The sequence below is a fragment of the Drosophila miranda genome, assembly GCF_003369915.1.
Source record: "Drosophila miranda strain MSH22 chromosome Y unlocalized genomic scaffold, D.miranda_PacBio2.1 Contig_Y17_pilon, whole genome shotgun sequence".
NCBI lineage: Eukaryota > Metazoa > Arthropoda > Insecta > Diptera > Drosophilidae > Drosophila > Drosophila miranda.
In genome coordinates, this window is record NW_022881600.1 from 93,542 (window position 1) to 105,122 (window position 11,581).

At 45.9% G+C, this 11,581-nt stretch overlaps 1 long non-coding RNA gene and 1 pseudogene across 1 annotated transcript; one reads left to right on the top strand and one right to left on the bottom strand.

Annotated features, from left to right (window-relative positions):
* Positions 1-5,128: 5,128 nt before the first annotated feature.
* LOC117189327 lies at positions 5,129-6,430 on the bottom strand (annotated as a pseudogene).
* Positions 6,431-8,955: 2,525 nt separating this feature from the next.
* On the top strand, positions 8,956-10,743 carry LOC117189326. The gene is made up of 3 exons (XR_004473351.1): positions 8,956-9,340; positions 10,548-10,584; positions 10,643-10,743. It is a non-coding gene; the product is annotated as an uncharacterized LOC117189326 (long non-coding RNA).
* Positions 10,744-11,581: the final 838 nt, after the last annotated feature.

Genomic DNA, 11,581 nt, shown 5'->3' on the forward strand with positions numbered 1-11,581 from the left:
CTAAATTAGGTATTCTAGTTAAAAGTCAGATAACTTATGCTAGCAAACCTAAGATGACCTAAAATTCAAAAATAATAAGTAATTGTACGTGAACTCAAATTGCAAAGAGAACTGATACCTCGTGTTATAATTCATAGCTTCCTACGATCCCCATGCGAAACGGACCCTATGCTAATTGAGACCCCAATTCCTAAGCACAAAAGAAAATGAAAAGAATGTGTACGCGCGCAGACGCCTTGCACTTGTCGCTGTCTAATCAAAACCAACAACAACTGCATGCGCAAGCCGTGGCCAGCTGCTGCTTTGATTCGCGCCGCTGTCGTCCAAAAATCTCGGCTCGGCACTCTATACTTGAAATGAGCATGCTGCTTCTGATTTCACTCGTGGCCAACGGAATTCTATAATCAAGATTAATCCGAGTATGTCCAACGCGCTAAAACTCATCAGCAGCAATGGCTAAGCCTTCCGCACAGTCCTTCAGCCGTGGGCAGGATTCCGTAAGTAAACGAGATTCCCTCTGCAGTCCTATGCGCCCGAAAGACCATGTTTAAGACTCCTGCCTCAGAAAAAGTAGGGTATTATTAAGATCGATGCACTTTTCGAAACGCTCCTCAGACGTGGCCAGAAGACGCTCCAGAAGTCAAAACTTCTACTTCCGTTTTCCGAATCGTCTGACGGACCCTCTACTTGGTGTTGAGAAAAGAAGATATTCTTGAGCAATGACCACTTCCAGAGAAACAATTTGGTCAATGCCGTCTATGCTGAATCGGGAAGTTTTAAAAACAACAAAAAGGATGTCACAGTGTTGATGGTGTCACACCTGAATAGGTGTGGCCCACGTTGGGCGCCAATTTTTAGTTATAATACTATATCTATGATCATAAATTTAACGTGTCACCTACGCACGTCTGTGTATATAAATCCTGCAGGCTAGCTGTTATTCAGCGAAGGAAGCACACGCTTTGGGTTTCCGGCCTCTGCTCGTCGGCTATTGGAGTGATGTTCTTGCCCCCCTCCTTGCTGGTGGCCTATACGCATTATACCGCGAATGAAGTAGCGTGTCACGACGAAAATGCTTAACCGGGAGACACTGTTTTATCCCTGAATAGAATGGTGGATGTGTGCTGGAAAGGTATCTCAACTTCCGCCTCTGGTGTTGTCGAGGTCGTGTCGCGCACTCCTACATGGCCATTCCAAACGTTGATTTATATGACGGAATGGCCCCTTTGTCCGGGGCGTCCTTACATGGGAATTTGCAGCGAAAGCAAACGCTAGATTAATACATTATAAGTTTATTCACTTACTGGCTAAAACAATAACATTTACCGCAAATACCATAATATAATTCACCCACATTAAAAGAATAGCTAATGAAATATATGTATAAAAGTCCTACAAATACTTGGCTATTGTCCATACAAATGATATACAAAACACGTCCGAAATGGACAAACTAACTTGCTTGCTGATTCCGTAATGTTACGAAACCAATGCGAGTGGGCTCTTCTCCCTCTCACTCACCGAACCGGCCTAGTTCCCTTGTTTCAAGTTGTAATTTATTAATAACAGAATTTAAGTCCACTCATACCTTTTTCTCCAGTTTATGGCTCCATCGGCGAAAGCGCTTTCCTCGGATGAATACCTAAAGCTGCTGTGGCGGTTGGTTGGGAAATCATATTTGCAGATCAACGAGAGTCACGAGAAGCCACTTACCGGAATCAAATCTAACTCTCTCCTAATTAACTCCGCACAGAAATCATAATTAATCACACATTTACAAACACGAATACAATTACTCGTCAATCGTTGCTTCCTCTTTTATACCGATACTCAAAATGAGTATTGGGTATATTAAGATTTGTGGTAAAAGTGATGTGTGTAACGTTCAGGAAGGAATCGTTTCCGACCCATAAAGTATATATATTCTTGATCAGCATCAATAGCCGAGTCGATTGGGCCCTGTCTGTCTTCTGTCTGTCCGTTCTGTCCGTCTGTCCGTCCGTCTTGTCCGTCCCCTTCAGCGCCTAGTGCTCAAAGGCTATAAGAGCTAGAGCAACGATGTTTTGACCCAGACTTCTGTGATATGTCACTGCTACAAAATATTTCAAAATTTTGCCACGCCCACTTCCGCCCCACAAAGGCGAAAATCTGTGGCATCCACAATATTCGACGATACGAGAAAACGAAAAAACGCGAATCGTAGAAGATGACTATATCTCTAGAGTACAAAATCTGAACCAGATCGTATATTTATTATAGCCAGCATCAAGAAAACAATTTCATTTTTTCTCGCCCTGTCTCTCTCTAACACACACGTAGCATAGGCGGCCTTGCTTAGAGTAAAACATTAGCGCCTAGATCTCAGAGACTATAAAAGCTAGAGCAACCAAATTTGGTATCCACACTCCTAATATATCGGACCGAGACGAGTTTGTTTCAAAATTTCGCCACACCCCTTCCGCCCCGGCAAAGGACGAAAATCTGGGGATATTCAAAAATCTCAGAGACTATTAAGGCTAGAGTAACAAATTTGGTATCCGCACTTCTGTTAGATCTTCACTATAAACGTATATCTCGAAATTTCGCCTCACCCCTTCCGCCCACAAAGGACGAAAATCTGTTGCATCCACAATATTGCAGATTCGAGATAACTAAGAAACGCAGAATCATAGATAATGACCATATCTATCAGATTGCTGAATTGGATCAGATCAAATCATTTTAATAGCAAAAGGAAAAAATCAATTTGCACTGGCTACGCAGCGCCCGACGTCACGCTCAGACTGATTTTCTGTCTCTCTCGCACGCACTCTTTGTCGTGTCGTTTAATATTAGCAGCGTCTGCCGGAGGAACCATACTGATATTAGTATCGGGTATAACTGTAGAGTTGCGGTGTCCGCAGCAACTCACAACGTTCCCCTCGTTTTTCTATTCTCTTTCTCCCGACTGTTATCTTCCTGAGCGAAAGGAACAGCACAAATTCTTTTCCCCTGCTTCTGCAGGTTGAAAGGTACGCGAAAGCAAAGAAAAAGCCAAACGGCCAATCTCCGACGGTGCTAGATCGACACTTTCTCTCCGCCGATCTGCTCGCGACCAAGGGACGGCCCTCCTTATCTGCCGCGTCGCGCTCGGACTACTAAAGTGCCGACGCAACGCCCTCGGGAAGCTAGCCGCTTGGCGGACCAAGCGCTCCTCAAATGTCTTCTCCCTCTGCTTCACGCTCGCTTCTCCGATGGCTGAGCGCTTCCTGACAATCCCAAAGCGTTTAAACGCCACTTTGTTAGGCTTGCGGCTGCTGTTGTGTTTGCTGGCTGGCTTCCTTGGACGATCGAATCCGCACTGCTTAACTCGATTTACTAAGCGCCAAGACTACAAAATGGACAACTCTTTATTCTCCTTAGCCCTTCTCTTCTCTTCCCGCAGCACTTACCCAACCGGACTCAGCGCTATACCGGCTTCTGACGACTGAATAGCCCACTCGCCTTCAACCAAGAATCTCGCAGTCGAATCTTGGACTTAGATATTTAGATTCCCTAGAGTTTTTCTCTTCACTAAATTCTTGGTTTTTCCTTTTCGTCGGACCGATACGCAACCGACTCAATGGACTTTCACGAGGGAATAGCCGATAGGGACGCCAACGTTCTGGCGGTAAATTCGTCTAACAGGTCCCTGGATGCATTTTCAACAGAGATAGCCTGACGTTTTGACCTGTTACCACGTCTTTTTGGTTTTCCCTTGACCTGTCGTTCGCCTGCCACTCTGAAGCACTAGATGGCGCCACAAAAACTCAGCATTCCCTGCTACAAAGCGCTACACCCCGTAGATTGTTGTGCCGCTGCTGGCGGCGATTGCGTCCTCCACTGCTGCGGTAGCCAAACTCCCTATCATCGTAGCCGCCGCCGACGCCACCGCCCATGATGCGCAGCTCCGGATCGGAATGGGCATGCCCCATGGAGGGACCGAACCCGGAGTCATTGCCGATCGCTGTGTCATCTTCATGGATCGCCGGAACGAGGGTGGCGGCTGGAGCGGGCATACCCGCTGTCCCCTCACCGACCGCTACCTTGGAGCGGCATTCCTCGGCCGCTTGGCCGTCCGCGTGCACACATAGCAGCAGATGCGCCAGTAGAGAAAACTATGAAAGAGAGAATGGTGTGGAGTGGAGTCATTAGCGGCGGAGTCACGCAGCTGTGGAAAATGTCAAGCGCGCAGAGGCTCACCGGAATGACGTGGCCATCACATCCCAATGTTGGACAGGCAGATGAGCATCAGCGGGAATGCCGACGATGCATAGAAAAATCGTTGTCACCTTGCCCCAGTTCGGATTTTAAGGTCTTTTAAGGCTTTATTTAGCTGTCACAAAGTTGAAAAAGTAAACGTGTACATTTCCAAGTGCTGGAAACAAAAGTTTCACAACATATTTTGGGTGGCATCATTTTTACGGCGCTAAAAAGTGAATTTTGAGTTTTGTGCTGTAAAATGGACACATCGAACAACGTACGCCCTGCAACTTCAGCAGCAGCAGGCACGCAAATCGAAATCAAAACATTCAGGTCTATGTGGCGCGTTAGGTGAGTGGCCCCATCTACGGGTATGAGTAAGATCGCCCAATAAGTACGATTATCCATCCCTGCAGCCCGCTGAATGCACGCAAGCGATGCATACGCTCCGCAGAGGTTGTGGATGTGCTCAATCCACGCGAGATCCTCACACCGCCACGCAGCCCTCGACTCGAAGTTGACGAAGAAGTTTACGTTTGATCGGAGCTTCGGCCCCGAGTCCAAGCAATGCGATGTCTATGCGGTGTGGTGTCGCCCCTGATCGAAGAGGTGCTAAGCGGCTACAATTGCACGGTGTTCGCGTACGGACAGACGGGTACTGAACAGAACAGAACAGAAATAAGGTAAAACTGGCACAGGGAGAGCTTTTGGTCGTGGCTCACCCAAATTCTGGCTCAGATGCTGCTTGGAGATTGCTTGCTCCAGATTGTCCTGCATGCGATTCTTGAACTGATCGCAGGCACTGCGTATTCTTTTCATCGGTGTCCCCTTCGACGTCGATGGTGCCATGAAGCTGCTCCGTTTCATTGGTGGCCAAATCTTGCCACGGTCAGGATTTTGTGGCGCCTGCGTCGTGAGCGTCTCCTCCGTTTTCATGTGCGAGGCCACCAGCTGTTTCTTCTCCTTGTAGTAGACTCCCCTTGGTGTCGGTTAGGTGCTGCTCCGTTTTCTTCAGCTCCTGGGTCTTCTCCACGAGACTCAGGCTCACCTCGTTGAAGGTCTTCTCCTTCGACTGCAGCTCATCTTTGAGGGCCTTCAGCAGCAACATCTTCTCGTTGAGCTCTCGATTCTGCGAGTCCATTTTCATGGTCATCATTCTTGTCTCGCGCTGCGAGGAGATCTCGCTTCAGTTTGTCAATCTCCTCGGTGTACTCCTTGAGGACCGTTTTCTTGGTTAGCTTCTGATTGACTTCTGGCTTATTCTGAATATTCTTCGCCCGATGCGCGTACTCCAGCGTGCTGAGTGTCTCGTCAATGTCCTTGTGCCCTGGCGAGATGGTGGCATTGATCGAGGTCTTTGTCCGGCCGCCCAGCGACTCCTGCAGCAGGCGCGTCAGCTTCGATTCGCGGTACGGGACATGGGGGGCCCGATCCACCAGAGCGGTAATCACACGGCCCAGCGTCAGGAGGCTCTGGTTGATTTTGACCGTCTCGCGCACGCGTATCCCCTTCTCGTTGCCCGCCTTGGAGACGTTCTCGCTGCCCGCCAGATCCACCAGATTGAGTTTTCCGATCTTCAGCATATCCTCGCCATCGATGCCGTTCTCACGAATGTGCACCACTATGGAGAAGACGGTGTGGCTGCGCGAGGACTGCGCGTTCATCAGGGTGGTCGCGGTCTTGCGTCGCTCCTTGCCCTTCTCCAGGAGCTTGTAGACATCGTCCTTGCTCTGGACAGTGATCTCCTCGAGGCCCTGGATGATCACCGAACCCTTCTTTGTGCTGTCGTCGAAGATGCGTATCTTTGTGGAGTCATCGGTGGAGAGGAGGTCGCACAGCTCCTCGTTGTACAGCTCCAGGTAGGAGATGCGCATCGTAAACTCAACTTCCATCATGCGGAGTTCGTCGAAAAGGTGACTCAAGGCACGCGGTATGATGCCCACATCAGAGTCCTACAAAAGGGCCAAAGACAAAAGACAGGTAGAGCAGCAATTAACGTTTGAACCGCCTCCCTCGTCCGATTCTAGGAATTAGAAAACTGGTTCCCCTCTACTCACATCTTCCCAAGAGGACTTCAACTCCGCGGTCTCATTCCCCACATCGTGTGCGTCTTGCCAGTACCCGTCTGTCCGTACGCGAACACCGTGCAATTGTAGCCGCTTAGCACCTCTTCGATCAGGGGCGACACACCACCGCATAGACATCGCATTGCTTGGATTCGGGGCCGAAGCTCCGATCAAACGTAAACTTCTTCGTCAACTTCGAGTCGAGGTGTGGCGTGTGAGGATCTCGCGTGATTGAGCACATCACAACCTCTGCATAGCGTATGCATCGTCGCGTGCATTCAGCGGCCTGCAGGAATGGAAATCGTACTTATTGGGCGATCTACTACCGTAGATGGGCACTACCTAACGCGCACATAGACCTGAATGTTTTGATTCGATTTGCGTGCCTGCTGCTGCTGAAGTTGCAGGCGTACGTTGTTCGATGTGTCCATTTTACAGCACAAAACTCAAAATTCACTTTTTAGCGCGTAAAAATGATGCCACCTAAAATATGGTGTGAAACTTTTGTTTTCCAGCACTTGGAAATGTACACGATTACTCTTTTCAACTTTGTGACAGCTAAATAAAGCCTTAAAAGACCTTAAAATCCGACTGGGGCAAGGTGACAACGATTTCTATGCCATCGTCGGCATCCCGCTGCTGCTCATCTGCCTGTCCAACATTGGGATGTGATTTGTTGATTTGTAAACTTGCTCAGGGCACTTAGTGTGACCTGAAGCGTACTTTATTAATGTTCTTAATACTAGGTGCAACATATAACATTATTTATGGAAACATTACAATTTTTTTAACATTTAGGTATTTTTTTTTTTACGGTAACATTGATAATAACAGACAGAAAAATACTAGACAGTTATCGATTATTGCTCTTGTAAACAAAAGTTAAGTTAAGTCTAAGTCTAAGCTAAGTCTTTTTTCTGACTTAGGCATAAAAGTTTTGTGACGCCGCTCCTGGAACCCTCATCCGGTGCGAAACGGAGGCTTGGACGACAGGGAGACCTCCAAGCATCGGCAACGCAAGCGCGGCATCGTCTCGTCCCTCCCTTCCTGGCCGAATCCAGCCGATGCCACTCTAAGACGAACGGCGACGCATATGCTTCTTTCTGTGAATGATATGAAACTCCTGGCTGATTTTAATATTATTTTTATTTTCAGGTTTATGTTTTGTAGGTTTTGGCGATCAAGCGTCAGGAATCCAGTTAGGTAATTTGTGTTGTTATATTTATTTGGATTTTTATACCCGATACTCAAAATGAGTATTGGGGTATATTAGATTTGTGGTAAAAGTGGATGTGTGTAACGTCCAGAAGGAATCGTTTCCGACCCCATAAAGTATATATATTCTTGATCAGCATCAATAGCCGAGTCGATTGAGCCCTGTCTGTCTGTCCGTCTGTCCGTCCGTTCCGTCCGTCCGTCCCCTTCAGCGCTAGTGCTCAAAGACTATAAGAGCTAGAGCAACGATGTTTTGGATCCAGACTTCTGTGATATGTCACACCTTCAACGAGGTGAGCCTGAGTCTCGTGGAGAAGACCCAGGAGCTGAAGAAAACGGAGCAGCACCTAACCGACACCAAGGGGAGTCTACTACAAGGAGAAGAAACAGCTGGTGGCCTCGCACATGAAAACGGAGGAGACGCTCACGACGCAGGCGCACAAAATCCTGACCGTGGCAGATTTGGCCACCAATGAAACGGAGCAGCTTCATGGCACCATCGAACGGCGAAGGGACACCGATGAAAAGATACGCAGTCCCTGCGATCAGTTCAAGGATCGCATGCAGGACAATCTGGAGCAGCAATCTCCAAGCAGCATCTGAGCCAGGAATTGGGTGAGCCACGACCAAAAGCTCTCCCTGTGCCAGTTTTAACCTTATTTCTGTTCTGTTCTGTTCAGTACCCGTCTGTCCGTACGCAAACACCGTGCAATTGTAGCGCTTAGCACCTCTTCGATCAGGGGCGACACCACCACCGCATAGACATCGCATTGCTTGGACTCGGGGCCGAAGCTCCGATCAAACGTAAACTTCTTCGTCAACTTCGAGTCGAGGGTGTGGCGTGTGAGGATCTCGCGTGGATTGAGCACATCCACAACTCTGCGGAGCGTATGCATCGCTTGCGTGCATTCAGAGGCCTGCAGGGATGGAAATCGTACTTATTGGGCGATCTACTACCCGTAGATGGGGCACTCACCTAACGCGCACATAGACCTGAATGTTTTGATTCGATTTGCGTGCCTGCTGCTGCTGAAGTTGCAGGCGTACGTTGTTCGATGTGTCCATTTTACAGCACAAAACTCAAAATTCACTTTTTAGCGCGTAAAAAATGATGCCACCCAAAATATGGTGTGAAACTTTTGTTTCCAGCACTTGGAAATGTACACGTTTACTCTTTTCAACTTTGTGACAGCTAAATAAAGCCTTAAAAGAGCTTAAAATCCGACTGGGGCAAGGTGACAACGATTTCTATGCCATCGTCGGCATCCTGCTGATGCTCATCTGCCTGTCCAACATTGGGGATGTGATTTTTTGATTTGTAAACTTGCTCAGGGCACTTAGTGTGACCCTGAAGCGTACTTTATTAATGTTCTTAATACTAGGTGCAACATATAACATTATTTATGGAAACATTACAATTTTTTTTAACATTTAGGTATTTTTTTTTTTTACGGTAACATTGATAATAACAGACAGAAAAATACTAGACAGTTATCGATTATTGCTCTTGTAAACAAAAGTTAAGTTAAGTCTAAGTCTAAGCTAAGTCTTTTTTCTGACTTAGGCATAAAAATTTTGTGACGCCGCTCCTGGAACCCTCATCCGGTGCGAAACGGAGGCTTGGACGACAGGGAGACCTCCAAGCATCGGCAACGCAAGCGCGGCATCGTCTCGTCCCTCCTTCCTGGCCGAATCCAGCCGATGCCACTCTAAGACGAACGGCGACGCATATGCTTCTTTCTGTGAATGATATGAAACTCCTGGCTGATTTTAATATTATTTTATTTTCAGGTTTATGTTTTGTAGGTTTGGCGATCAAGCGTCAGGAATCCAGTTAGGTAATTTGTGTTGTTATATTTATTGGATTTTTATACCCGATACTCAAAATGAGTATTGGGGTATATTAGATTTGTGGTAAAAGTGGATGTGTGTAACGTCCAGAAGGAATCGTTTCCGACCCCATAAAGTATATATATTCTTGATCAGCATCAATAGCCGAGTCGATTGAGCCCTGTCTGTCTGTCCGTCTGTCCGTCCGTCCGTCCGTCCGTCCGTCCGTCCGTCCGTCCGTCCGTCCGTCCGTCCCCTTCAGCGCCTAGTGCTCAAAGACTATAAGAGCTAGAGCAACGATGTTTTGGATCCAGACTTCTGTGATATGTCACTGGTACAAAAATATTTCAAAACTTCGCCCCGCCACTTCCGCCCCACAAAGGACGAAAATCTGTGGCATCTACATTTTTAAAGATACGATAAAACCAAAAACGCAGAATCGTAGAGGATGACTATATGTTCTAGAGTAAAAAATATCAACCAGATCGTATAATTATTATAGCCAGAATCAAGAAAACAATTTCATTCTTTCTCGCTCTGTCTCTCTCTAACACACAGCTTTCATAGTCGGTTTTGCCAATTGCAAAATATGAGTTCAAGGATCTCAGAACCTATAAGAGCCAGAGCAACCAAATTTGGTATCCACACTCCTGTGATATCGGACCTTGACCGTTTCGTGTCCAAATTTCGCCACACCCCCTTCCGCCCCCGCAAAGGACGAAAATCTGGGGCATCCACAAATCTCAGAGACTATTAAAGCTAGAGTAACCAAATTTGGTATCCGCACTTCTGTTAGACCTCACTACAAAACGTTTATCTCAGAATTTCGCCCCACCCCCTTCCGCCCCCACAAAGAACGAAAATCTGTTGCATCCACAATATTGCACATTCGAGAAAACTAAAAACGCAGAATCATAGATAATGACCATATCTATCAGATTGCTGAATCTGGATCAGATCGGATCATTTTTGTAGCCAAAAGGAACAAATCAATTTGCAGTGGCTACGCAGCCCCCGACGTCACGCTCAGACTGATTTTCTGTCTCTCTCGCACGCACTCTTTGTCGTGTCGTTCAATATTAGCGGTGTCTGCGGAGAGAGCCATACTCACTTAGTATCGGGTATAACTGTAGAGTTGCGGTGTCCGCAGCAACTCACAACGTTCCACCTCGTTAACCTTTGTTTTGACTGATTTTAATTATTTTCTATTTACAGGTTCGATTGGTCCATTGGGAGGTTTGCGTTGAGTTTGGTAAGTAAGTCTATATGTGCTTTTCCTTTGGTTAATTTTAGCTACATTTTATTTGAAGGCTAAATTAATTTATTTAGAGGTTTGTGTTGAATTTGGTAAGTCAGTTTATTTCTGTTTTGGCTGTTTTTGATTGTATTTTATTTGCAGGTTTTGATTGGTTTGTTTGGAAGGTAGCGTAGTAAGTGAATTAATTTGTGTTTTGACTGATTATTGAATGTATTCTATTTGCAGGTTCAATTGGTTTATTTGGAGGTTTGCGTTGTGTTTGGTAAGCGAGTCTATTTCTGTTTTGGCTGATTTTGATTGTATTCCATTTGCAGGTTTTGGTTGGTTTGTTTGGAAGCTAGCGTGGTAAGTAAATTAATTTGTGTTTTGACTGATTTTAATTGTATTTTATTTGCAGGTTCAATTGGTTTATTTGGAGGTTTGCGTTGTGTTTGGTAAGCGAGTCTATTTCTGTTTTGGCTGATTTTGATTGTATTCCATTTGCAGGTTTTGATTGGTTTGTTTGGAAGGTAGCGTAGTAAGTGAATTAATTTGTGTTTTGACTGATTATTGAATGTATTCTATTTGCAGGTTCAATTGGTTTATTGGGAGGTTTGCGTTGTGTTTGGTAAGCGAGTCTATTTCTGTTTTGGCTGATTTTGATTGTATTCCATTTGCAGGTTTTGGTTGGTTTGTTTGGAAGCTAGCGTGGTAAGTAAATTAATTTGTGTTTTGACTGATTTTAATTGTATTTTATTTGCAGGTTCAATTGGTTTATTTGGAGGTTTGCGTTGTGTTTGGTAAGCGAGTCTATTTCTGTTTTGGCTGATTTTGATTGTATTCCATTTGCAGGTTTTGATTGGTTTGTTTGGAAGCTAGCGTGGTAAGTAAATTAATTTGTGTTTTGACTGATTTCAATTGTATTTTATTTGCAGGTTCAATTGGTTTATTTGGAGGTGTGCGTTGAATTTGGTGAGCGAGTTTATTTCTGTTTTGGCTAATTTTGATTGTA